At 44.7% G+C, this 27,088-nt stretch overlaps 1 protein-coding gene across 1 annotated transcript in view; it reads left to right on the forward strand.

Annotated features, from left to right (window-relative positions):
• Nucleotides 1-1,022: 1,022 nt before the first annotated feature.
• PAK3 (p21 (RAC1) activated kinase 3) overlaps nt 1,023-27,088 on the forward strand; it is a 124,020-nt gene continuing 97,954 nt past the window's right edge. Inside the window, exons 1-8 of the mRNA XM_029930362.1 lie at nt 1,023-1,259; nt 2,368-2,478; nt 2,685-2,793; nt 3,352-3,422; nt 3,596-3,631; nt 4,144-4,216; nt 7,735-7,882; nt 25,323-25,381. The gene's annotated coding sequence lies outside the window, so the exon portion shown is untranslated. The remainder of the gene's footprint in view (nt 1,260-2,367; nt 2,479-2,684; nt 2,794-3,351; nt 3,423-3,595; nt 3,632-4,143; nt 4,217-7,734; nt 7,883-25,322; nt 25,382-27,088) is intronic.

A 27,088-nucleotide genomic window follows, 5' to 3' on the forward strand; every position in this document is an offset into this window, starting at 1 on the left:
GGGCACTTGAGGGGAAGAACACTGGGTGTTGTATGGAAAACAATTTGACAATAAAATATTATGAAAAAAAAAAAAAAGAAAGTGGAGAGGGAAAATCACCCATAAACTTTAACCTAACCTATGAAAATTTGATGTTCTCTCTTGATCATTTTTATGGGTATTTTTTACATCATTATAATTTGAATGTATTTAGATTTAGTATTTTGCATTCTTTTTCATTTTTGATGACAGCTTACTCTCTCCTTGCTGGGATTTACCATAATTTATATAGCCTAGCCAAATCCTGGAAGGTATGGATTTTGGAGTAGCAAGAGATGATTTTTGGAGTTACATTTTAAGTTTAGCACACGGGCAAAAATTTGAACTTTTTCTTAAAGACGAGAGGCCATGTAAGGTTTTAGGAGAGCCATATTTTAATGATATTAAATATATCTATAAACTTGAACGTAGTTTATTTATTTATTTTTTGTATCATGCCCCGTGTTTTAAAATGTGTGTTTCATGGGCAGTTTCCCTATCTAGATTGTCATCTATGAATGCCACTGCCATATCTGCGCAAGTCTACTGTGTATCCAAGCGACTCCACCAGTGTAACCTGTTGGCCTGACAGGTGGTGTCCCAAACCCAAACCATTTTCCCCAATAAAGAGTGCCTGGGTAGCAGGACCGATTTCTTCCCCTGAAAATTTACCTGAAATTCCAGTCTTCACTGAGGGGGACCAGTTGAGGAAGACACACGAAATACCCCGCCGCTCCTGACAGGTGCATCTCTCTCTTGATGGCCCCACCTCTGTCTAGACAACCCTGACAGTGTAGAAGTTTCCATCTCCTTTTCCTTTCCCTCTCTTGTTCCCTCCCCTTCAGTTTTTTTTTTTTTCCCCTCCCAGGCGCTTCCTGCCTGGAAACAAAAGATTGGTTCCCAACAGCCCACTCAGGGCGATTTTAGTTTTCTGCTCACCCTCTGATTGGCCTGCGTGCGGTGCAGAGCCCGGGTGACGTCATAGCAGACATGAGCTAGGGAGCGGTTGCCGAGTGGGGCTCGGCCGCGGGCGGGCAGCTGTAGACAGCGCACCGTCTGGGGGCTCGCGCAGGGGGCTGCAGCTTTTCCCAGCCCGGAGCAAGTGTGCGGGGCCAGGAGGAAAGCCGGGGGGAGCGAGCCGGGCCCGGGGCTGCGGGTGCGGCTGCGGCCCCCCAGCCCCGCCAGCCCGAGCGCTCGGAGGTAGAGGAAAGGTCTGGACAGGGTGGCTGGACCAGTGGCAGGTAAATCCCGCGACTCACGGCGCCCGGCTCGCTCGGGGGAGGGTGTGGCGCTGCCGGTCAGATTTTCTACCTCCCCGGGGTCCCTTCCTGCTCTCGCGGCGCCCCAGCCTCGGGTTCCCTATGTGGCTCCCCCAGAGCCCCGAGACCCAGCGCGCAGTTCGCCGGATCGCGCTGGGCTAAGGCGGACGAGTGGGTGTGTCAGGGCCACTCTCTGAAGGCCTGGACCCCTTGGCTGGGGCAATTCCTGGGCTCGCTGACTGGGGCCTGGGCCGCTGGAGGCCAAATACGCCCCGAAAGCAACGTCAGCCCGTTAGTCTTACACCATCTTCCCGCCCCCTCCCCCAGCCCCAGTAGCAAAGGCAGCCCCCCTCCCCCCACCCCAACCAAGGGGAGGAGGTGTGGCCAAGGCCCCGGCAGGTCCGCGAGATGGGGACCAGCCCAACCTGAGCAAGCAGAAAAAGTGACGATTTTCTTAAACAGGCGCCCTTTCTTTCATTTTTCTTTTACCTTCCTCCCCCCCTTTTTTTTTTTTGGTGGGGGGGGAGGGTAATGACAGGAGGACTCATTTCTGTTCATGTGGAAATTGGAATGATGCAGTTCTATCCCTAAAAAGGCTGGGGTCCCTCAGTTGGCCTTTGTCTTTGTCTGGGGGGTAGGGGTCATTAGGGGTCATTAGGCGCACTGTCCCTCCTACCCTGTCCTTAGCTCGTAGGGGGGCCTTGCCTTCAGTTTGTGAACTGGCTCTGGCAAGATAAGTGCCACACTTTGGGGCAGATTGAACATTTTAGATACTTGCTCTGGCAGGTTTTCCTTCCTTAGGTGACGGTGATGGAGGTGGTGGAGGGACGGGGTGGGAGGGTGGTGCCTGATGCTCACAGAGAGGGAGCCAGAGGCCCCACTTGGTATTTTGGTCCCACCTTCCAGAATCCAGTGCCAGACTCTGGACTTGAGGGTTCTAGGCTGTGTTCTGTAGAAGCAAAGGAGAGAAGGGTGAGTGGCTTGGCTTTGCCAAGCATGAAGAGGGCAGTTGCACTGTTAATTTAAAAAAATGGCTTTCAGCAGGGAAGCCTTTAGGCATGTTAGTCTTGCTCCTCACATGGTTTTGCAGACTCAGATCCAGGCCAACTGTATGACTGACTGAGGTGTTGGAACAGAAGGAGGTCCAGTCCTCTTGGTGACAACACTATGGCCCTGTTCTGGGATGACTGAGGTATAAAAGGTCAGTGCAGTTTTCACTAGGCTGTTTGCAAAATTATAATTGGGCAGGTCTGAGATTTGGTACCGGAGGCCCCTAGCCAGGGGCACCTTTGGGTGAAGAAGCTTAACTTTTGATAGATGACTAATAGGCCCACGCTTGGAGGGAGAGCCATGTAAGCCTCCGTCAGTGTCTGGATACAAATGTCATACTTCCCTTCTCCATGAAAGAGGCAAAATGGGAAGAGACTGGCATGTATGCTGGTGAAAGCCAACAGCTGAGAATCTCGAGGCCAGAGAGACGTTGAGAAGTCAAGGAGCAGACCCTCCAAGCCTCCAGGTAGGCAAGTGGGCCTTGTGGGAGAGACCAAACAGAAAAAGGAGGTTCACTTGTGATACGGGTGCAGGCAAGGGGCCGCAACACCCAAAGGGCATTCTGACTAGCTAACAATTACCACAGGTTGCAGGTTTTCTGGTTGGAGGCAGAATGGATATATGAAACAAACAACTGTGCTGAGGTCTTTGGGGGAGAGGGGAGTAGATGTGGCAAGTGAGGAAAATGAGGAAAAACTAGGAGGATGGGGGTGTGCTGCCCCCATCAGAGACTCCGCTGTTATGAGGTCAGAGACTTAAGCTACTATGAGGTTATAGACGATGGTCAAGGCCAAAAGAAATCAGGTCTAGAAATCAGATGGAGCAGGTGGGAATGAAGCCATAGGGAGATATAATAGAAAAAGAAGCTGTGGTCTTACAAGGAACCCGAACGCCATGATATCCCACTGGTGAGATGGGAAAATTTGGATGGCTGAGGCACAGGTGGCTCAGCCCATACGTAGGGAGACAATTTCTTGATATTTAGGAAATTGATAGCATTCCCATCTGTGTAACCCGCCTTCAGGAGCTAATAGCGTTGGTCATAGGAAGAAGAAACTCTGAACAGTGGACTCAACAATGGCTCTTTCCTTCTGGGTAAGGAGAAGGAAGGGGAGGCAGGGTCTCAAAGGGGATTAGGGGAGGTTTGAATCTACCTGAGACACAGGTAGGTTGACTGTTTTTATATGGGGAGGACCATCACCAGGTCTGGGGTCCCTGCTGCAGGCATGGGGGTACCTGCCTGTTCTCAAAAAGTGTCCTCCTTCCAGGGGCCCGTAGAATGGTGAAAACCACTGCCCATGAAGGTAAGTGCAGTTGTTGAGGCATCTGGGGGGGTGCAGCTTAAGCTCCAGCCGCCCTTCTGGCCCCCAGCCTCTCCACACACACACTCCACCCTGCCTGAGGCTAGGAGGCTCCCTCTGCAGGGCCAGGGGTGGCCTTGCCTGCCAATCCGGCACTATGCGGCTTCTCCAGCAGGGGGCAGGAAAGGACACACAGTAGTTGGCAGGGCCAGAGCCTTCCATTTCCGGTTTGAAGCTGGAGTCTTCTTATCAAGTAACAGCCATACATTTAAAATATGATTTAGGGGTACCGGAGAACCAAAGGAGCCCCCAGGCCTGGCAGTCTGTTTCCATTTCCTCTGGAGGAAATGTGTCACTTCCTAATGTGACCCACAACTTTGGAAGGCATTTGCATTTACAAACGCAGTGATTGCTCTGGTCACTAATATACACAGGCTAACCCAGAGTTTAATTGGAAATGTTAATCACTGCAATGGATCCATGTCTGATTTGCACATTTGGTCAATGATCTGCAGGTTGGGGTAATCTTTGCGGCACCTCAGGGATATAACAAGAGGCAAAATGGCGTAGCTACAGCTAAGTCTGCCGGTGAGAAGCAAAATGGGGGAGGCAGACCTTGAACACTGGAAAGAGATGAACAGTTTACTGATGGGGAATGGAGATCATTCCCAAGGTGTGGTCACAGAAAGGCCTGGGTGACTAATCACTGAGATAATATAGGACTGTCTTGGACCCCACACCGTAGAGCCAGGGGCTAGAGTTTTGCCCTGAGCTGGGAGGGGGCTGGATTTGGAGAAGGAAATTGTTGGGGGGTTTTTTTTGTTTGTTTTGTTTTTTGGTTTTTGGTTTTTTTTTAGAGCCTAGAGGATCAGGATCTGGGGTGGAATAAACCTTGGGAGTCACAGGAGTCAGATGTTCTGGTCTGCTTGTGCCCCTCTCTGAGCCTTTCTCACTTAGTCTTTTGGATGGCAGGGCTGGACTTGGTGGCTTATGAGATGGTCATGACATTTTAGGAAGTGGGACCATTCGTTCTTGGTCATGAAGGCAGGTCCCCGATAGAACAACATCATTCCCCAAAACCATTTATCTTTTTAAATCACACTTTTTGGTATGCCTTCCAGTTTGGGGGAGAACAATGCAAAATAAACCCAACCACTATACACATTTCATCTCTTTTTTAGCAGTATGGTTTTATTTGTATTTGATGTGAATGGGATACAGTGGGGAGAAGAGAAGTCCAAGTAGAAAATCTGCTAGGGACCTATAACCAAGGCCCTGAAAAGTTCTTTGGGGATCTTATGCAGATCTCCTTCAGTAGGGTGGGGGGCAGATATGCATTAGTGGCACCAACTCCCTAACTCAACCTTCAAACAGAAGGGCTCGGGATGAGAGTAAAGGAAGGCTTTCTTAGGGTGTATATCCTTTTCCTTACTTCTCCCTCATCTCTCTCTGAGCCAGGTAGACTTTTTGGAATTCTGCACCATCAAGAGACACTAACCCTAACCATCAGCGCAATCGCGCCCTCTAGTGACCTCGACAGGGACATATCTGGCAGAGTTCCCCATGCATCCCATGGCCCAGCTCCCAGGCCAGTGCTGATCCCCTGTGCAGCTGTCAACTCCCTGTGGAGAAGGGCTTCAGTCCTTCCAAATGGCCCGAAGGAGAAACTGAGGCAGTTGCAGCTTCCTGCAGGTCCTTCTATATGGATGAGGCTGGAAATTGAGCAAGGAAGCCATCTCCCTAATGCTTAGTTTCTTCCTTTGGGCCTGAAAAAGTTTGCAGAACTTCTTTCTGTGCCATCTTTAGTGCTGGGCCAGGCATCTGCACAGAGGGCCTTGTGTTAGAGAGAGGGGCTGGTGGTTGGCTACAACTTACCCACACATGCCCTCCAACAAAGCGGCAGCCTAGTCCCTAGACAGAGATGCTGGCAGGCAGCTGGAATGCAGCAAAGCTGGGGTGCTGGTAGGCACAAAGTGAGTGTGCACTGATCCCTGCCCCATCTTCCAGTAAGAGGCTAAGCCACAGGTGCAGACACAAGGCCATGTAAACATGCAACATGATCCAGACACATAATATGGGACATAGTATATCATACATATATGTACACAATATGGTACATAATATGCATCAGACACATGTCACACACAGCGTGCAACACATACAATGCACACACAACACAGCACAGCCCCACAGCACATATACTATACAGTACTGACACTGTATGCATACGCATGATATAAATATGACTGCATGCACATCGACATGAATACAAACTGGACACACAAAATAGCACAGATATGACACACGACAGGATACAGGCACATAGGGCACCTAAATACAGTGGGGTGCAGCACAGATAAACTCAAGCCAGCACGTACTCACAAACAGGCTATGTCCCTGCACTCCCAACAAAACTCACCCCTCAGACAGGCCAGAGGAGTGTGGTCACCAGGTGGAGCACTGTGTCCTGTCAGTCTCATCTGCACTGGCTCTAGCTGTGCAACTGGGAGATTCAAAGTAGGCTGCCATGCAGTTGATTGAAGGCTAAAGCGAGGGGGAGGCAGGCCTAAGGAAAGTTCTTGATCTTGCACAGAAACCTGGAGGTGCTTGGTCAGTTTGAGCTGGTGCATCCACTGCCCCCCAGTTGGCCCTCTGGTGCTGTTCCCCAGCCCCGTGGGTGCTTAGTGCCATCCCCGTCCTCAGAGGCCTTTTTGTGGCCACACTTCTTGAGTCCTCTTCCAGTCCTGCCCCTTTCTGGAGCTTTGGCAGCTGTCACTCACCTCCCCTCAACCCACTCCCTTGCAGGATGAGCTTATGCAGCAAAGGAGTGGTCAGCACACCACTTAGCAGCCCAGTGGGTGGGATTTGGAAATGCTGCTTGGAGTGTGCAAGTGGGAAGCACTTGCAGAATCCAGGGCTACTGGGGGACAGATGGACGTACATGCTCTGGAGTCTCGCCAGGAGCAAGTGGCAGACCTAGATTATGGCTTCTTATTGTATCTTCTTATTCACCAAGGGGGAATTGGGAATCATGGGGCTTTTCTTGGCTCCCTGAGACTTCAATTTTACTATCTCTACCTTCAGATATCCATCTATCCGTGTCTCTGAATTAGGACCTTGTGTATTTGGTGTCCTCTAATAGAATGTTGTGCTAGCCTGGGTCTGGGTTTGTTGGGATATAACATATGGGTGCTGCTTTTCTTTGAGGACAGACACTGGAAGGAAGGAAGAGGCAGGGTAGGACGGACTGCAGATGGAAGATTGGTCTATTCTAGAGAGGCTCAAGTGATTGTGGAAAAGGCAGAACAGAGAAGAGTTAGAGACCTTGTCTCCATGGTTGGATATGGAAACCTCTGTGGGGAGGATAGGGTAAACCGTCACCAAAAAGAAAACCCCAGTATATAGTCACCCTAAGAAATCTGAGAAAGACTATGGAAGACTTCCCCATAGTGGAGGTTGGGGGAAGGTAGAAGGAGGTTCCCGTTAGGATCAGAGGCTGAGGTCCTCAGCAGCTGTGAGATGGTAGCAGATTAGGAGCCCTCTGAGTGCTTCCTACCCCCAAGCCAGTGAAGGAGGTCATTGAGAAGGGAAGGACACAGAGGTGGAGGCTTGGACTTGAGGGATCAAATAGGTCTCAATAAACAGCAATGAAAGTGAAATAGACAGCATTAGTATGGCAGGGTCCTCAGAGCCAACCTGCGTTTGCCATCATCTCTCAGTTTTGTATAGTACGCTGGACAATACCCCCTCCTGCGAATATACAAATATTTCACATCTGTCTTGTTTGATCTAGTCCTCCTGAGGACACAGGTCCATGGTGACTATGGCTGGTCTTCTCCATGAGCTAGCAAGCAGATCCAGAGTGGTGAAGGGATATGAGGTCTCAATGTGAAACTTGCAGTTCTGTGCCCTTTGTAGACTCTGACACAGCAGTGCCTTTTTCTTTTTTTTTTAATATGCTTTCTCCACTGTCTGATTCTCTGCCTTCTCAAGGGGTTTTCTGAAATCCACTGTTGTGTGAGTGTGACATTTGAGGATGTTGGCTGGGGGAGTCGTAGCAGGTGGGGAAAGAGGTTCCTGCACCCCCACGATGCTTCTCTTGGCAGGTTTTCCCCAACAAAGAGCAGCTGAGTCCTTGCATCTTGTGGCAGCTGGTGTGCCCAGCACCGAGCACTTCGGAGCTGAAGGCAGCCCGGCCCCTTCTCATGGGCAGCACCCACCTGTGCTGAAGTCCTGAAGGAGTGGCGGTGAGAGGTGAGTAATGGACTCCAGGGCATCAAGTTAGGGATCTCTAAGTCCAAGTAAAAATGCCACCTTTCCACCAGATCTCCCAGTATTAAAGACCCTGCCCCTCCCCTCAGAGCCAGGCCTCAGGGCACAGCCCCTCCTTCCTGGGGGACTGTGGCCTGTATGGCTACCCTTGATTTCTTGGTTTGCCCTCTCCAATGTGGATAGGAATGACAGCCTTGCCCTACATCATGGGGTGAGGAGACAACCTAGTAGTCATCGCCAAGTCTGTTGCAAATGTTCAAGTTCCAACTAAGAGCTTCAGCAGAACCACTACTAACTGAACAATCAGCTCCTGTAATTTCTCCTGCTCCACAACTTAAAATTTACCTTCCTGGTCAAAGGGTACTCCCACCCCATCTATCCAAGCTTCTGGGCCCGACAGGCTTAACCTTTCCAGAACCTTTGCTCTGCCTTCCCAGCCAAAGAGCAATTTTTCCCCTAGCTCTCTGACGACAGTTGAGTCTGTAGTATGTAGTATGGCCATTGCTTCTCTACTGCTTTAAATAATTCTTGCATGGTTTCTGGAGTATTCGTCTTGGCAGGTAGCTTAAACTGCAAAGTATGGGTGGGGACTAGATTTCACAGGCTTCTAGTCTCTCTCAGAAGTGCCTGACTGTTCCCCTGGCAGCTTTTTGACTGAGACCTCTCTCTCCCTCTCCACGTCTTTCAGGTTCCTTGGCCTGCCTCTGATCTACCCCTTTTCCTCTCAGGCAGACATTATGCCTTCCTCTGTCAGCTGCTCCATCTGGCCTTCTGTTGCCATATGCCACAGTCCAGCTACCTGTCCCTCTCTTTGTCTAGCCTTCTATCTGTCTTCCTGTCAGCTACCTAGCCATTTCTCAATGTGCCCAAGTCAAAAGTGAGCAACCAACCAAAACAGAAAGCCCCCAACAAGAAAAACAAATGAAACAGAAAACCAATAGCGAAAATGCAGGGCCGGTCCTTTCCCATTGAGCCTGCCTGCCCTGAGCCTACAGGACAAAGGCAAAGTGCCGCCCAGTGGCAGGTGTTTCTGTGATGCCTTCTCACGAGGGGGAAGCTCCAGAGTTTCGGCCGGGAAATGGAGGGTATGAAATTACAGCCTTTTGCCGATACTGATGTATTCAGCTTTCTAGAGATGCCGTGGTAGGGGATCCTCTATAGACCTGGAGTGACAGAAGGTAACTAGAACTCACTAAAGTAAGAAGCAAGCCCCTGGGGTCTCTCCTGGGTGTTCTGTGACAGCTATAATAATAACTTAAATTTATCATCTACTGTTGCGAACCCTGTGCTAGGCGTTTTATTTTCATGAGACCATTTGATCCCCTGGTAACTTTGCAAGGTAGGTATTTTTTTTTCTTATAGTTACTGTTTTTGTTCCTGATTATAAAACTGATACTAGCTCAAGGTAGGTACTAGAATCATTGTCTTACCCACGAGGAGGAGACAGAGGTTGAGAAGGGGCTAAGTAACTTTCCTGTAACTGGACACATGCTGTGGCTTTGGGAGGAAAGATACTTTGTCAAGTGTCTCAGCATCCCAAATGATGTTGGTACTCTTCAGTGCTTTCTCTCTCTCTCTGTCTCTCTGTCTGTCTGTCTGTCTCTGTCACTCTCTCTCTCTCTGTCTCTCAAGCATACTGATGTACTCTTAGATATTCACACCATCCTTATGCCTCCTTGACTTCCACTGTTCACACTGGACATGTTCGTGGGGATGATCCCTCCCACCCCCTCATTCTCACACACAGTCGTATTCACAAACACACTGCACACAGGCACACTCATGCTACCACACTCATTTATATATTCACATTCTTATACTGACACAGGCTCCCACTTGCCATACACCCCGGCCACATGTTCTCGCCCACCCCCACCCTTACATTTTCTTATGTTCTCGCACTCTCAGGCACGCCTTGTCACTCCTGTCCACACAGGTGATAGAACCACATTCACCCCTCTAATTCCTCCACACTCATACATAGTCTACATGCAGACCTACTTTGACTGTTCCCTTCCCATTTCTCATAGAGCTATACTTACCGTCAACTTTGTGTACTCTAACACATTCGCCCTGTCACTGTTTCCTCCTCATAGCCATACACTTAGATAACTCACAACTCCTCACAGGGACACACACACATGCATACATACTCCTACCATAAAGGTAATCTCACTGTTTCCGCTTCTGTGCTTTCTTACAGTCTTACACTCAGGATTACATGCTTTTGGACCCCTCCTCAGCTCTGGCACGACCTCCCCACATCTGACACATTCACACAGAATCACACGTGCACATAGAAACATGCTCATTTTGACACGCATTCACACTCATTCGCTCACCTTCACACTGAGACCTGGTTACCCGTTTCACCAAACTCACAGGTGTACAGCCTCCAATGTGGTCACGTGCAGCCACATGGACACACACGGCCATACCCATATGCCCACTCAAATGCAGTCCTCACGCTAGCTCACATGAGCACATTGCACGCTTATAGCACACCCATGCTGATATGCTGCTGTTTGCATGTTTTCACATATTCTCACGTTCACGGCAACACACTCAACATCCTACTCTCCCGCACATCCGCATGGGCAGTCACACTCTCATAGTCACATACACTCAGGTGCACACCCTCTCACCCTCTGATTACCATTTCTGCATCACCAGTATTCACACTGGCACCATCACCCTTGCTGCATGCTCATATTCTTGCACATTCTCGCCCCTGTACTCTCATGGTGACACATCCTTACGTTGCCACACACATTCACACCAGTACACAGACAGTGCCCTGCACAGTCACTGACCTGTGTTTATGCCGGCGCACACAGTTCACACTGCCACTGTCAATTCCCGTAAGTACATTCATGCGCTCATACACAGGCAGCTACAGACTCCGTGAATGGCCATGCAGACTCATGCTCACTCACGCTCACATCTACCCTGCAGCGTCATCCCTTAGGCTGACACACTTGCTTATACTGGCCTGCATGCCCATGTGGTTACTGATGCTTAAGTACATTGACTCTAGCTCAGCACGCTTGCCTGAACTGCCATGGACTCTTCCTTGGACTCTTACATGGACCCGCTGGCACAGACACCATACTCACCCTCACATTGACATACACTCCATCACTGACATGATCCAACTCCTGCACATCTGTGATTCACACGTGCATATAGTGACCCCACACTCCTTCACACACCTATATATTCCCAGACTCTTACACGTGCCCCCACGCTGATATGGCCACAGTCACACGCTTTCTCACTGACACATGCACACCAATAACACACCCCCACTGCAGAGAGCTCCTGATTAGAGCTGTCACTTTTTTATCTACTTGCTGTTCTCCTCTCCCCTGCTATGGAAGGTTTTTCAGCAACCTGTGATCATAGGAAGAGTGTTGGTTTTTGCCAGGGTACCAGTGGGACTAGATTTTTCCAGAGTAGAAAAGAGTGGAATTGATAATTTAATATTAAAAAGAAAAGGCTCAAACCCACAGATCAAATTTTATATCCTTTTGCCATAATTTTCTTTTATAGAAATCCTCTCTAATAGAACCTTAGCCAGTCTACCCAGACAGGGTGGGAGGTTACATGGTTTGTTTTCTGGAAATTTATGGCTTAACTTGCGAACTCCTTTCTCTCCCAAGGGGAGGAGAAGGTAAAGAATGTGTTTCCTTATGCATGCTCAGTGGTTTCCTAGGCAAAAGTGTATGTCTGTGATTTTATATACCTGTGATCTAGAATTCCCTGCTGCTTACGGTAGGGACCTCTCATGTAGCCTAGGTCTGCTTTTACCCTGTTAACCCTGGGACATGGTATAAAGCAAGAGAAAAGAAAAGTTAATGAGTTAGCTTGATGATAAAAGAAATTTCTGTTGAGTGTGCATGTGCATACATAGACCCCACTGGGATTTCAACAGCTGTTAGTAACAAGTTAACAGAGGAAATTTCTCAGTAGGTGTGGATAAAGGCAAGCTGAAGAAACTTCCTTGCACTCCAGACAGACTGTAGATTTCCCTGCAAGAGGGTAAAAAGAAACACAAATCCCAGGAGTGAACCAGTTGATCAGGAGCGTGGTGCCAGAGTCCTGTGCCACCCCCAGTTCCCAGCCAGAGATTTAGAAGCATGAGGTACCTTGTAGGAACTTCCTGATTCCAAGGCTTCCCCTGCTTGCATCTCTCTGGAGCAAAGTATGTCCAAGCTGCCATTCGATATGGGTTCTGGCACCATGGGGGAAAAGTCTATGTTCTGAAATACCATGTACTACCCTGTACACCTGTGATTAGATTGAGAATTTCTTTGAAAGCAGAGACCACATCATCTTACTTATTTTGAATTCCCAATGCCAAATAAGGGCATGATGCCAGGCCCAGAGCACCTACTTGTGAAACTTCATTAAGAAACTGAAAGAAGTAGGTAGATACCAACATGTCAGGACAGATCCAGTGCCTCTCTTCCTCAATCCCAGAATTCCCATGGCATTACCAGCTTAGACTGAGCATTTTCTATGGGCCCGATATAGTAGTAGACCCAGAAGGAGATGGAAGAAAGATGGAAGAAAGGAACGTACTCTGCTCTTGAGGTACTTTCATTCCAGTGGGAAAGATGAAGTCACCAGGCAAGTGTAGCACTAGGTCACAGTCTTGAAGCATGGGATTAGAGGAATCTTTGTCATGTAACCCAGTGGTATTTAAACTCCCAAGGCCTTGAGGTCCCATGAATGGTTGGGAACAGCAGCCAGGATTTAGAGAAGTCATTTCCCAAGGCAAACCTCTTTATAGAGCTCTTGCTCAGCACAGAGATGTTCCGTCTTTCCAGACGATTGCGTGTGACAGTGCCCTTTGTCACTGTCCCTAAGGTAGAGGAAGGAAAGTGAACTATAGACCTTAATAGAAATTTTGTACTTAGTTAAAATTTAGCCAGCACTTCCTCCAAGAAATGGCTTTAGAGAAATAGTCTGGCAAATTTCCATTTGATCGTTCCTGTCAATAATGCTGAGAGTCCCCAGAAGCAATTTTACAGGACTGGGTGAATTTTAGGAAGGAAAAAAAATACACTTGCCTGAAGTCACTTGAATACAGTGAGAAGTGCTGAGTGAATAGACCCACCCCTTTGCATTGATATGATATTTTATACTTTTAGAAACAGTTAATGACCCATTCATCCATTATGATAGAGGAATCAGGAGCAACAACATTTAGATCCCAGTTCGGCCACCTCCTAGCTGCAGAATCTTCTTTGAGTCAATTACTTATCCCTCTTAAGCCTCAGTTTTCTCATCTGTAAAATGGCAGTGACACTAATAGTCTTGACCTCACTGAGTTGTTATGAGGGTGAAATTAGATAATATATGAAAGCATTTAGTACAATGTCTGACCTGCAGGAAGTGCTCAACAAGTAATAGACCTTATTATCCTTACCACAGCTCTTTGACGTAGACACCTTTAAAGGGACACAACCTTGAGATAACAGAGAAATAGGATGGTTCTTTGCAGTCAAGGACCAGATTTTCATGGGAATTGTTGCCTGCTTTCCTCCTAGCTCTGCCTAACCACAAGCTAGGAGTCAGCGCTCATTCCCATTTGAGAAGAGGAGTGACAAGCAGAATTAATCTATGGAGAGTGGCCTCCATTCCTGTATCATTCTGGGACATGCATATCTAGCCACCACAGCAATGTCTCTGGTTCATGTCAATGTCCCCTCTAGCCCTACAACTGTCCTCTTGAAATCACAAAGTCCTTAGTGATGTCCCCTTCATTTGCTGGTATAGAAACTTGACAGAGGGGACAAGGAGAGACTTCTGAACCCAGTCAAGCCGGAAGTGTCCTCTCTAACTGCAGACACCACTCTGCCCTTGACTCTAATGCTGAAATGTTTGCTTTATGAGTAGAGGGTCTGCCCATTTCCAGACTTTGGTCCCAAACCCCACAGTGAACATACGGTCCACTGTGAAGCCCTAGGAACATTCATGTCCACATAAAGCCTGTGAGTAACTGAGAACACACCATACCACATGAAACTGTTGTGTGACTGAGGAAGCATACATAAATCAGAGCATGGGCTTTGGAGTTCCACAGACAGGGGATTGTAGGCTTACTTTTCTACTCTATGACCTTAGCCAGTGACTAGAGGTCAGTTTCATCTGCAAAACGAAAATACAAATACCTAATGTGGTTATATAAGCTACGTGAACTTGTACAAGAGTAACTTTTAGCAGAGTGCTGGTGATTTTGTTTATGGCTTCTGAGATCTGTGGTAGTAATCATAAACATCTTCTATTGGTAGAATATCTTGAGTTGCTTCCACATATTTCCCACATGTGAATTATTTGACTCTCACAACCTCTCAGTGAGTAGTCCCCTTTTATACATGAGGAAATAGGTTTAGAGGGACAAGGGATGTATCCAAGGTCATGAAGCTCATGAAGCAGCAGTACTAGGCTGAAATGGTACCAGTCCATACTGACCATTTGCATCTTTGCTTGGCAAAGTGTCTGGGGGGCTACAGTTAGCAAATAAGAGGTGTTCCAATTGAGCATAATCCTTCTTATGGGGAAAAATGTGAATGCTAGTTACAGTCTATCCTCTACCACATTTTATCCTTTGCATCCTGTGCAATGGCCAACACAATTACAAGAATGCAACAAATAAGGCCCCATAAGAGTACCCTTTGCAACAAGCCTGAGTGATATGTGGCCACAGTGACACTCTTCAATACCAAAAGGAAAACCTTTCTATAGGCACACCACTTTGTTTTGTTCATTCTGCTCAAGTAACACCAGATGTCCAGAGTCTGGGATTTCTTTTTTTTTTTTTTTAAGATTTTTTTTATGTTTATTATTCCTGAGAGATCGAGACAGAGAAAGAATGCAAGTGAAGGAAGGGCAGAGAGAGGGGGAGGCAGAGAATCCCAAGCAGGTTGTCAGTGCAGAGCACAATGTGGGGCTCGAACTCAGGAGACTGAGAACATGACCTGAGCCGAAACCAAGAGTCAGACACTTAACTGACTGAACGACCCAGGTGTCCCCAGAGTCTGGGATTTTTTAAAACCTTCTGAAGTACATCCACAGATCTCTCTTGCCACCTAGGTGTTTCTCTTGACACGAAAATTTATGTGACTTAAACCTTGGTAAACTTTAGAGAGAGGATGGAAGGACCCAAAGTGGAGCAATTTTGACCTTTGTGAAGTTTATTTATTTATTTATTCATTTATTTTTTTCCTCATAGCCACACTCAAAGTGAAGTACTCTTCTCATAGTTTCTATGATGTCTTATGGCCAGTTTCTGCACCTCTTTAACCAAATTCCTCAGGGATCTCTGGTTCCTTTTCCCCTTCTAGCCCGTAAATGTAAGTGTTCCCCACAAGCCTTTTCTTCTCTCTCATTCTGTACTCTCCTTGGGTACTTGTACCTGCTCACATGCCAATGGTCCTCAAATTAATATAAGCAGCCCATATGTCCAGCTCTCTGCCAAACCATTTCATGGGGCCAGATGAACATGGTAGAACAGAAATACAATATGTTTGTATTTATGTCTTTCATCTTGGCATCTCTATTGAGAGGGCCAGATAGCTAGAGAGACTTTTTCTGTCCTCTATGAATAGATGTTCCCTCCAGCTTTTTATTACTTACTACATGGTTTATAGCTCTCAAAGTCGAGAAGCGTACATGTTTGTGTTGCTTCCCACTAGATATTCATAGTTTAATTTTTGCTGAGACATAAAATGTGTCACTGTGTTCTCTTTTTTTATATTTTGACTTTTGCAAAAGTTACACATTCAAGGTCCTTCTACAGATACTTACTGGTTTTTGTAGAATTTTATATTTTTTGTAGAGTTTATATAAAAGTTGAAATGGATTTTCTCTGAAACTCATAAATGCTATCATATTGGCCAAAAACATTAGAACAATCTGTCCTTATTATTCTTGTGGGAATATGATTATTACTGGTGCTTTTGTGGCTGCTAATATGAGCAGCTCCCAACATAACTGTATTTGTTATCAGTAGACAAGCTTGGCTAGTATTTTTCCCACCATTCCAAGCTAGTTGTTTATCCTTTTTAATTTTTTTGAAGCAGGCCCCAGGCTCTGAGCTGTCAGCACAGAACCCAACAAAACAGGGTGTGTACCCATGAATCATGAGATCATGACCTGAGCTGAAGTCAAATGCCTAATTGACTGAGCCACCCAGTCACCCCAAGTTGTTTACTATTATTTATTTATTTTATTTCTTTACTCATTTATTTATTTTCAGAGAGACAAAAAGAGTGTCAATAGGGGAGGGGCAGAAAGATGGAGAGAGAGAATCCTAAGCAGGCTCCATGCGTCAATACAAAGCCTGATGTGGGGCTCGACCTCACAAATCACAGGATCATGACCTGAGCCCAAACCAAGAGTCAGCTTAACCAACTGAGCCACCCAGGCACTCCAACTCTTATTTAAAAAGACCCCCAAGAAAACAAACGAAAACCAGAGCAGAAACTGACACACCATTCTGTTTGGAATCTGAAACAAAAGCTAAAGGTGCAACCAGGGACCTAATACACAGCATGGTGACTATAGTTAATAATACTGTATTGTGAAATATGCTAACAGAGTTGATCTTGCATGTTCTCACCACACCAAAAAAAAAAAAAAAAGGTAACTGTGTAAGGTGATGGATGTATCAATTAAACATTGATAACCATTTCACAGTGTATACATACATCAAATCATCACACAGTATACCTTGGCAGTTTTTGTCAATTATACCTCCATAAAGCTGGAAAAAACCCTAAAGACTGAAAAACAGAATTTGATCTGCCACATTCTTCATGGCCTTTTGGGATTGAAATGTATTTTCATTCAGGGTTCTGAAACCAATTAATCCCACCAGGCCTAATATCCCTGGCACCTTTGGGTAATGTCCCCTCTTGAAATGTCTCTTCTATCTTTCTAGTCCTGTATTACCTGTGCTTCCTTCTCCCCTGGCTCACCTTCTCAGTGTTGTCTCTTCCAGATTTTTCCATGTTGCTACCTGGAACATCCCACCCCATGGGGAAAAAATTCCCTCAGTCTTCAACTTTAGACATCTTGCTACCCTGTCACCCAAGTAATAATTTGGAAATTCACAGCTAACCGTGTCCTTCCCCGCTGTCCCCGCTGGCACTTAAAACCTCTTTATCTTAACAGGAAGAGTCTAAACTCCAGAAAAAGGCATACAGAACCCTTCTTCATTTGGTCTCTACTAATCTTATTTTTTCCCATCTCTCTTCTTTACTATGGTTAGGCCAAGTGACCTGTAGTTCCTCTGGTACCCTACCTTGTTTCTAATCTCCTCTGGGCACCAGTACATAATGTTGCTTGTGCCTGAGACATGTCCTCCCCATGGTGTTATTACTTGTTCTGCCTAATTCAGCTCAAGTGTACTTCCTCCACGAAGCCCCCTTCATGCTTTTGAGAGTCCCTTTCTCTGTCCTTCAGTAGCAACCTGTCACCCTTGCACTGAGCTGTCAGAGCCAACACCCATTACACTTTAAGTCTCTTCAAGGGCAAGGACCATACCTTGTTCATGTGTTGCACTAGACCTGGTGAGCTCCTACTTACCCTGCAGTACTCTGCTCGAGTGCTATATCCTCTCACCTCTCTGAGCAGTATTAGTTACCCTTCCTCCACTGTACTTCCAAAGCATCCTCTGCCTAATTGGGCACAGGCTAGATAGACACTTTGTAAATGCTGAAAGAATGAATTTACTTATGAAGATTCAGCAATTTCCTCAAGGTCACAAAATGATCCAGAAGTAGAACTTGAATGAGCTCTTCTTTTTGTGAGAGATAATTCTTTTAGGTTTATAGAAGACCTAACTAAACATCAACTCCTGAAATTAAAGCTGCGTAACAGGGTGCAATTTAGTTCTTAAATGAACTATGAAAGGAAGGATTTTCTTTTTCCAAGTGTCTTCATAATACATTCCCCAAAAGAGGTCAACTCTTAACATATGGTTACAGTTCTAGAATTTGCTTTCTATCGAAACATACTGATCTCTTCTTCTGTAGTTCATTAGGAGCCAGTGGCCTGGCTTCTTTAAAGTCTCATACATGTTATGTTCTTCCAGAGATTTGAGATCTGTTCTCTCTCTTACACAACACCAGCATCACTTACTTCAGCAGAAACAGGGGCCTAAAACTAAGAAAGCTACTCTAGCATCCTTGGATAATTTTTGGTTGGTATATACTGTTTAATAATGGCCTATACCAACCTAATGCTTTTCACTTTTCACATCCTGATGAACTCCTCCTCATCCTTCAATACTCTGCTCAAGTGCTGTATCCTCTGACCCCTCTGGGAAAATGTTAGCCTTTCTTCTCTGTCCCTCTAAAGCCTCCTATGTGTAGGATCTCATTGCATTGTATTTCCTATTATGCATGTCTGTTTTCCTCCCTAGTCTCTGAGCTCTTTGAAGATAGGGACCGGTATTCATCTCTCTCTAATGCCCTCTGTACCTGACACAGCAGCTGGTACATATGAATGTTGGTGGCATGGAGATGAAAGGCAAGGCAATGATGTTCTTTGGAACAATATCAGACACTTCCCTTAGGTATGAAAGTATAATTTTTGGCACTGATTTCTCATCTAGTAAGACAGTTGTCAGTTAAAGAGGCTTGCCCTCTTGTGAACTGTTATGGTCCCTCCTTTTTTTTTTTTAGCACTCTACATTTTGCAATACACATGCAAAATAGTTGTTTTGTAGTTGTATTTTTGTCTGTATAATGTATATATTATATATATAATATGCGTCCAGAGAGAAAAGTTACCACTCAAGCCTATAATCTCACTTGGGGCCAAGCATATATCTATCTCTTAACTTCCAATGCCTACCATGGTGCCTGCACAGATGTGTTACTTAAGAGGCATATTTTTTAACTTTTTTTAATGTTTAAGAGAGAGAGAGAAACAGAGTATGAGCAGAGGAGAGAGAGAGAGGGAGATACAGAATCTGAAGCAGGCTCCAGGCTCCCAGCTGTTAGCACAGAACTTGACGTGGGGCTCAAACTCATGAACTGTGAGATCATGACACGAGCTGAAGTTGGATGCTTAAATGACTGAGCCACCCAGGTGCCCTGAGGCATATTCTTAGTATTACTATCTAATCTGACCCCTCAAAGGGTACTAGGTTTCTGTTTTGGTCTCAGGATTCTCTGAAGCAAAAGTCAACCAGAAACCAACAAGAAGACCACATGTAATTCGTTTCTTTTCCTTTAAAAAGTAATGTTAGGCTGGCATAAAATCTTTCCTTGTCCCCTCTTTATGCAGCTATATAACCTGTAGACTGTCATCATTAATCTGGGCAGAAGAGTGTAGGGCAGGCTGAGTCAATCCACTGAAGGCCAAAACCAGCTGGTGATTGGTGGACATGACTGTGGGTACAGGCAAGTGTATTATTCTCAGTTTTAAAGGAGAAAGAACACTCTGAGATGACCATTGTTTGATGCAGAGTTATAGTGTGGAATTGTATAATTTATTATGAACGCCAGCCTTCTTCTCCTTTTTCCCACCCAAGTTTTTGTCAGGACGTGAGCTAGGCCACAGTCCAGGCTTCACAGGAGCTACTGCCTGATTCCCCCTCAGGTCTGCTGACTCCAGCTCGTTGTGTCAAGCCCTGCCTCTGCTTTATCTGCAGTTTTCCTATCAGGCTACCATACCTTCCTTTGAGGTGAGGGCTGGGCCCTGTAGTCTCAACCCAGAGGCTTCCCAGGACCACAGAAAGTCTTCTGCACAGGACTCTCCTCTTCTTCTGTGTGTGTGAGCACCGGGGAAACAGAGATGACCATGTGCTGGAGTAGGCATCTGTTCTGGCAGGAATGGTGGTGAGCCATATCTTCTATAAGTGGACAGTGGCAGCTGCAACCAGGCAGTAGAGTCATGGGCAGCAAGGGGGACAAACGGCTTGGTAGATCCAACAACTTGCAAATGAAGAGCCTGCTTATGTGGGGAAAAGCAATGTTTTCATTGGTGAGGTGGTCCTTCAGAACAGGCTTTTGGTCTCTAGAGGAATTTCTTTGGGTGGATTATTATCTTTTCCCCAGACCCATGGCCAGTTTTGTGAAGATCAAAACATTGTCATTGATGAGGGTAGGAGATGGAGAATTCCTACAAACAAGGCTATGGCCAACTGAATGTTAATCTCCTACCATTTGTGCAGTGAGATAGATGGAAAGTAGGCCTGTGGCATCCAATTCTTCCTTCAGTATTGGAGGGAAGCCTTTTTTTTTTAACAGGTAGTATTTCTGCTTCTTTAACCATGGCCTCCAAGTAAGATGCTGAGATACATCTTCCATGCTCTTAAAATGTGGACACATAATCTGAGGTCAAGGGGCAAAAGCTTGAAAAAGTAACTGCATTTTATGCCATGTCAAGTTCTCTGACCTCCAGTTCTGACATGATGCCATTCGCTCATTCATTCATTCATTTTGGTGAAATATGAGCTTTGCCAACTGGATCTAAACTCCTGCTTTAGAAATGATACCAAGGTCTCAAGTGAACCTAAGTGTCTCTCCTCTTGAAAAATGAAAAGGTCACCTTCTTACAGAAACCTGGTTTGGGGACAGAGAAGTTGAGAGCAGAGCAAAGACCTACAATGGTGAGCCATGGTGCACAGGTTGGAAAACAACTCCCAGGCATCTGTTTGGTACACAGAAAACCTTAGCATATTTGGGAATTGAGTGTTTAGGCCTGAATTTGAGGAAATTTCTGGCTTTTTCACTGGAGTGGATCAGGGAAGGGTATAATTATCGTGCATACATAGTAACAGAGAGCAGCTACAACCCCAGGGACTCAAGACATTGGTTTACCATATCCTGCTCTCTGGGGCTGTCCATTTGCATCTAATTTTTTCCATCTGAATGCTTCCAAGGATACTATGTTCTGTTTTGAGAATTAGGAAATGCTTTATTACTAGGTTTTGCTTCCCTTTTCCTTTCCCCACACATTTCTTTGAGGCATCTTTTAAGATATTCACTTTTGGGGTTTTTTTATGCTTAAGAAATTTTCTGCCTCTGTTCTTTACATGTCTTATTCTCTCTTCATAAAAGCATTAGTGTTGGAAATGAAAAGCTGAAACCTGTATTAATAGATCAGTTTGCAAATATAAATACACATCAGATGATCATTAGCATTTTCTTGGCATTAGCTCATGCAGCATACAGAATGAATATTAATGTATGGTGCTGCATACATTTAGAAACTTAAGAAGTCACTCAAAAAAGGACTATTTGTTCCACATAATATATTGATATGCACTACATGAGTTCTGGATGCTGGGGTCTACTTATTGACTTCCTTGTTTGCAACCTGTCTTTGGAATTTGCAACTATAATATGCTGGCTTTATTGGATTTAAGTAAAGTCAAGTTCCTGCTGAAAACAATGGAAGTTGGTTGTTAAAGATGTTAGCAGAGAATAGGACCACAGCAGAACTGACCTCATTTGCTTGTGTGTATGAGAGAGAACACGAATGTATCCTGTGTGACCGTGCCTGTATGTATGTCAGTAGCGAGCTATCTCTTGCAGGATCGAAGATTGAAACTAGGCGGCTGTAAAAAGAGCCAGTGCCTCCCTTGCTTGTCCGGCTGCTTCTGCAAATCTGCCTAACAAGTAACTCAGTTCCTCCTGATCAAACGATCTGAGAAATGGCTTCCCTCCATTACACACTGTAATGGTATCTCCCAGGTGAGGCTCTCTGAAACAGCACACCCGTGTCTCTGATAGCAGAGTTCCCTTGGTGAGTGCCCCAGAACAGACAAGCTCCAAAACAAAGCCGTCTAAGAATTGGTACCACTGGCCAGTGAAACCTGTTGGAGTTCTGTCAGGAAATTACCTAGCCTTGGGTCTTTGGATGAGAAAACCAGGTGAAATCAGTAAGTACTGGCCTTAAGTGGGTTGACATGAAAAAGCTAGAACTTGCCATATGAATATTTGGGGAAGGCAAAAGTGTATATATGAAGAGCGTGCATGTAGGGGTGATTTCCTTGGATACACATTGTATCAGTGTGATGGAGGGGGAATTGAGAAGAGTTTGACATTCTCGTCTGCATTCTTTCACTTTGTGACCCTGGGTAAGTTGACTTCTACTCTCCGTAAATCCTTAATGTTGACAATGGGGACGGTATTCCCTTCTTCATATGCTATTGTTCAGCTCAAATAAGAGTGGAAGCTCTCTGGGCATGACCTATTCGTGAAAAAACGAGGTGTTGATAATCAGATGGCAGCTGACTTCTACACAGTGCTCAATTGCTTGGCAGTTAGACTGGTGCCGGATTTTCCAAACATGGCTTCTTGGCTCAGACCTACTTTCAGTAGGTATATAGGCTTTTGGCTGCTATAAATGCATAGAATGTATAGAGTTCTGTTTATTACACAACGTGTGTATTTAATTCTGGCTGGGAACATGGCCCTGTACCAGGTAGGCAGTCTGAAAGCACAGAGTTATGACTGAGGAGTCCTTACCCTCAAAGAGCTTGTGATCTACTGACCACTGACCGGGACTGACATGTATAATAAATATGTGCAATTTGAAACAAGATAATGGATATGCTAAATTGGGCCCATCTGGCTGCCTATAGTTAGTAGTTGGGCTGTCCCTCCTCCGCCTAGTTTAGGAATGCAAGGAATATGGGGTTGGAGTTGCTTGGAGACTCCAATCTAGCGCATTCTTCCTGTAAAATGAGATAAATATCCTTTCCCTTCTCTTTTGGCATCTTAGCCTATCATGGGAATTAATCTCTGGAAAGTTGCTAGAAATCTTCAGATACAGGTGGTTATAGAAATGCAAAACCATGTATAGTATATCTTTCAAATTATATAATACATTGTCCCTTTTGTGAAAGACTTGGTGATTTTTCTTGTATGTGATTTTTTTTTTACGATTAAAAACAGTCCACTAAATCCTACATTATCAGTCATAAGCTGCTGGTTCAGTTGCTAATAATGTGTCCAAGATGAGTGGGTTTAGTATCCGTGTAGGCTAGTTAGCAAAGCATAATTTGTTTTCCAGTCACAGTCCATACCTGGAGGCTCAGCTAGCCATCTTGAAAATGTGTGCTTTTGTTTACAAGCGAGCCAAGGAAAGAGCCGGCAGGGAACTCTCAGACCCTTTTCCCCACCACCAAAGTATAATTCAGCGTATACATCATTCTTCTGGTAGGTAAAAGCAGCGAACTCATCCTCGAATACAAAGAACAGCCCAACATCGATATCATTGTCTAAGGAGACATTGGCTGACATTAAATCTATATTTATGTACTACCTTCAAGTCTGGAAGCTGTCATTAAAAAACTTGGTAGTTCTTGCCCTGTAGAGCTAGTTCTTATTAATCAAGAATTCCCAAATTTTAGGGGCGCCTGATTGGCTCAGTTGGTCAAGTGTCCAGCTTTGGCTCAGGTCATGAACTTGTGGTTTGCAGGTTCAGGCCCCACATTGGGCTCTATGCTGATAGCTTGGACCCTGGAGCCTGTTTCGGATTGTGTGTCTCCCTCTCTCTCTGCCCCTCCCCTGCTCACACTCTGTCTCAGCTCGAATAATGAATAAATGTAATAAAAATTTTTTTAAAAGAATGCCCAAATTCTAGAAATTTGAAATATTCTTGTGTTTTATTACGTGTGTGTTAACACAGAGGTCTTTGACTTGTTTACTACATTTTTGAGATCCTAAAATCCATCTCCTTTTGAATGTGCTCTTGTCAGTCTGGCTGTCATCTGATCAGCTCTTTGAGATGTCTTACAACCCTATTCTTCAGAAACGTTAGGGAATTCCCCCTGGAAATTTCCCCTAGGCTATGTCTCATTTCTGTGTTAGATCCTCTAGTTTGATATGAAGAGAGTATTAAGCAATATTGGTGTGCTCACCAATCTGTAGTCATAACCTTGTGTAGCTGGTGGTTTGGGAGGTTTACCTCTGGGATTGTTAGATCATGGTTCTGCATCTGCTGGCTGGGCTTTTGTTTTTGAAAGGAGGCCAGTATTAGAGTGTTTCTCATTGGGGAAATATGCAAATAAACAGTTATTTAGATTTTGAAAGCAGACAGAATGATAGAGACACGGGGATTGTCTCTGATGGCACCAGATCTGGTGAAAACATTTATTTCAGTTGCTTGTGACTTAATACATTGTAGGGTTAGTGCTTCTTGATTCTCACCCTTCACACACCTGGCTAAAGCCCTTGTGACAAAAGGGCATTTTTGGTTGTATCTGATTCAACACCTATGCAATAGTATGACTCATAGCCACATTAGCTAGAGTATAGTTGATCATTTATTTTTCCTATTAACTCCCATAACCTGCAAGTTGGTGGCTTTCTGTTTTAATCTACTGAGCATTCTCTGAGTGTGTAGTGTGGCCCTGTGCAGATTAAAAGCATACATTTTTGAGGAATGAGAAATTAATGACAGTTGTTCATAACACCTAATCATTTCATCTTAAGTTGCCATAGATCTTGATTAAAGTTTTCCTCTAAAATGCTTTCCACCAAATCTGTGTGTTAAAATGCAAGTCACTGAAAGGCTGTGTGTGTGTGTGTGTGTGTGTGTGCACGTGTGTGCATGTATGTGTGTATTTGTGTATGTGCCTGTGAGCACATGCCTGCCCGTGCAGGCCTGCCCTCACACTTGAGGGTGGGGTAGGGTGGAGTTTGTGGAGTAGAGAGAGAAAAAAAGATAAGGAGGAAGGGAAAGAGAGAAGGAATCATTCCTAGTACTCTAGAAAAGGGGTGTTCAGGCTCCTTGGTTATCATGAAACAAGAGGCTCATTTCTTATTGCTGATGAATTTCAATTATAATTACAGAGCATTGGTAAGCCACATTAAGTCCCAAGGGCTGGATCAAAAATATACACCATCTGCAGGAGCCACTTGAATTCTCGCGGAAAAGCCTAATAGCCAAGTATGAAATCAATTTGTGAGCAGATATAAACTGTTGCTGGTTGTCCATTAAAGTTCGCTATCTCTCTGCAATGCTAAGGGCGAAGCTCTAAAAGTGAAATGAATGGCCTGTGGATCCAACATGCCACTCACTTGCATGTTTCTGTTGTGTTACAGAAGTGAATGACAACATTTAAACTTTAAAGATAAACAGTGTTTTGATTGAGTTCCTGGAGAATAATGGTGCTTTTATACAATTCTTGAAATAGAGCCCACAGCCGCCCTGAACAAAGTCTCTTTCAAGATCTTGGAAATAATGACATCATAGGCAGATTGAACTAGCAATCCATTAATAGTATCCTTTGTAGAAAGCTGTCTCGGGAGGGACCTGGTTTAGCAAGTTGGCATTGTTTACAAACATAACATAATAGAACCCCCCCCCATTCTTCTTTGTTTGCGGAATAATCAGAGACATTTCCCACTTGGGAAACAAACATATTAACAGCAAAGCTTCCTTACAGGTCCATACCCTTTCTCCATCGGTCTTCTAAAAGCATGCTTCGAAGCACTTGCTTTGAAGGTGAGTTAAAGATAACAAGAGCCTCTGCAGTATTCTTTTGTCGCCAACTCAAAAATCTCTGGAATAATTAGAAGATGAAGATTGGTTTTCCTTGGAAAAGGTAATAAAGAACTGAAGTAATTTCAGAACAATTCAAGCAAAACCAAATCTGAAATGTCTAAGGTTATTGGCTTCATACTCCATGTTTCTAGCCTGGAACTAGACACAAATTCTTCCTCTTCTTGTCCATCTGTGTAAAAGGTGTATTCCAGTTCCTCTTATAGTCCCTGGATGAGTTGAATAGAGTTAAAACAATTCCAGTTTGCTGTGCAACAGAAAGGTGAGCCATGTAAACTGGGTCCTTCGCACAATGCCTGTTATAGACCACAGCCAGTATGTGGCGGTGAAATTTTGGTCAGGGATATCAAGTGTATTCTAGGGGAGCATAGTTGGATTTTTGTATCCCAAGTACCCCTGCTTTCCCCAGCTTGAAATATACCTGGTCAAATAAGGTCAGAGTAATCGGGCAGCTTGAAGAAGCAGGGCACCTACCTTTTGAGTCTCTAGCCAGAGAGAGTAATTAGGAACAAAAAACTCCAGTCCATTAGCCACACCTAAATATCAAGAACAAAGGAGCCTATTATTTTTTTAATTACGTAGGTATACTAGAACCCTGAATGGCCCAGTCTCTTACTTGCCTTATTATATAAGGTGAGCTTTGTATATCATATTAAAGAAGTCATGCCTGTTTCTGTAACTTCCATCATCTTAAATTATGTAATATGTCATCAGAAAATCTATATCACCCAGCGCTCGCTTGGTTGCTCTCTCTTTGTGAGATACATTTTTCAGGAACCTATCTTCTAGGTATTTCTATTTAAATCCTCAGGGTTGTTTTTGTTTTTGTTTTTTGCAGTGGCTTTCATTTTTTTTTACCAAGCTATATTCTATGTATCTGAGCTTTATGTAATAATCACCCCATCCATCTCCAGGCATTATTTTGAAGCCTTAAGAAGTAAAACAGAAAAAAAAACCCACACAAAAAATAGTGCCTTCTCCTTGTGGCAACTTCTTCTCAGTGACTCAGTTAAAACCATGGACCTATCCAGTACAGAATAATGCCACTGGTGAAGTTAGTATTAAACTCACTTTTCTTCTGGAGATACAGTAAATTTAGAAGCGTTGAATTAAAAACAATTTTTAGTGTTTATTTTTGAGAGATGGAGACAGAGCAGGAGCAGGGGAGAGGCATGGGGGGAGATACAGAATCTGAAGCAGGCCCCCGGCTCTGAGCCTGATGCAAGGCTCGAACCCATAAACCATGAGATCATGACCTGAGCCAAAGTAGGATTCTTAACTGACTGAACCACACAGGCACCCCTAGAAGAGTCAAATTTAAAATGCAAGAGTGAATGCAGACCCATCAGCACGAGTTTCATATACTAATCAAAATATGTACTACTACCAGAAGTATCTATGAATATGCTTTATCCTTGATGTCACAGCATTTTATTTTATCTCGTGCCATGGTTTCACCTATGTAAGAAAATGCCAGGTTAATCAAGTTGTTAGTGGTGACCAAACACTTACTACTGAATATTTTCCTGATCATGATTGTGAAAAAATACAGAACTGATCTTAAATTCATGAAGATAATGCAAGACATGACACTTAGACAAAGAAAAAGAAAAGAGATTTCTTGTCCAGATTATGATCAAGTCAGTCATT

Source organism: Suricata suricatta, chromosome X (assembly GCF_006229205.1).
Source record: "Suricata suricatta isolate VVHF042 chromosome X, meerkat_22Aug2017_6uvM2_HiC, whole genome shotgun sequence".
NCBI classification, from domain to species: domain Eukaryota; kingdom Metazoa; phylum Chordata; class Mammalia; order Carnivora; family Herpestidae; genus Suricata; species Suricata suricatta.